We start from the raw sequence: 800 nt of genomic DNA, 5'->3' as shown, positions 1-800 counted from the left end.
AGATACTACTAAGTACCTATTTATGTTCTTTATGTGTTCAATACTGTGCCCTCAACATCTGTCCCTCTAGAAAGAATTAAAGAGAAAAATTCTTTGAAAAGTGACAATGGATATTACCAAGTAGTTAAGATTATGAAAGGTATTATGGGTGTGTGAGAGTTACTGTGCCCCGGATTTATGTAACAACTAAATCTGAAGTTAAATTCAATCTGTATAGACACATATAAATAATAAACCTTACCAGATAATCACATCTGGTTTGCAATGTAAACATCATATCAATGTGCCATTTAGTATTTATCAACTAAGGAGCTAAGGTGGGAGCAGCATATTTTGCATACATATTGGTGTGTGGGAATTGTCAGATGAAGTGTAAATTGAGAGGTTTTGTGGAATATGCAAGTAGAGTCTAGTGCTGCATCAGCAGGATGCTATTGTGCATGGGTCTGGCTTGTGCACTAGAAACAAAGCAGATGATTCAGGACACAGCAAAATCAGTTGTAGAGAATCACACATATGGGGTGCTGACCAGCTGAGCAATGTGCCTTTCTTGTCCCTGCAGAAGGAGAGGACAGAGTGGCTCGTCATCTCTCCCTTAAATCAGTTACTGAGCATTGTATATGGGGCCCCACAAGCTGGTACAGAAACGCTTTGATAAGCTCCTGGACTTCTATAACTGTACAGAATGGGCAGAGAAGCTGAAGGACAAGAAGACTCTGGAGGAGCTGCAGTCTGCCCGGAACAACTATGAGGCCCTGAATGCGCAGCTGCTGGATGAGCTGCCTGTTACACTTCCCTCT

General features: G+C 41.5%; 1 pseudogene; it reads left to right on the top strand.

The window, feature by feature from the left end:
• The first annotated feature begins 562 nt into the window (after nucleotides 1–562).
• The window catches only part of LOC103582296, a 4,783-nt pseudogene continuing 4,545 nt past the window's right edge, over nucleotides 563–800 (top strand).

The sequence above is a fragment of the Galeopterus variegatus genome, unplaced genomic scaffold (assembly GCF_000696425.1).
Source record: "Galeopterus variegatus unplaced genomic scaffold, G_variegatus-3.0.2 Scaffold15586, whole genome shotgun sequence".
NCBI lineage: Eukaryota > Metazoa > Chordata > Mammalia > Dermoptera > Cynocephalidae > Galeopterus > Galeopterus variegatus.
The sequence above is the reverse complement of the archived record's forward strand: the minus strand, read 5'-3'. Positions and strand labels throughout refer to the sequence as shown.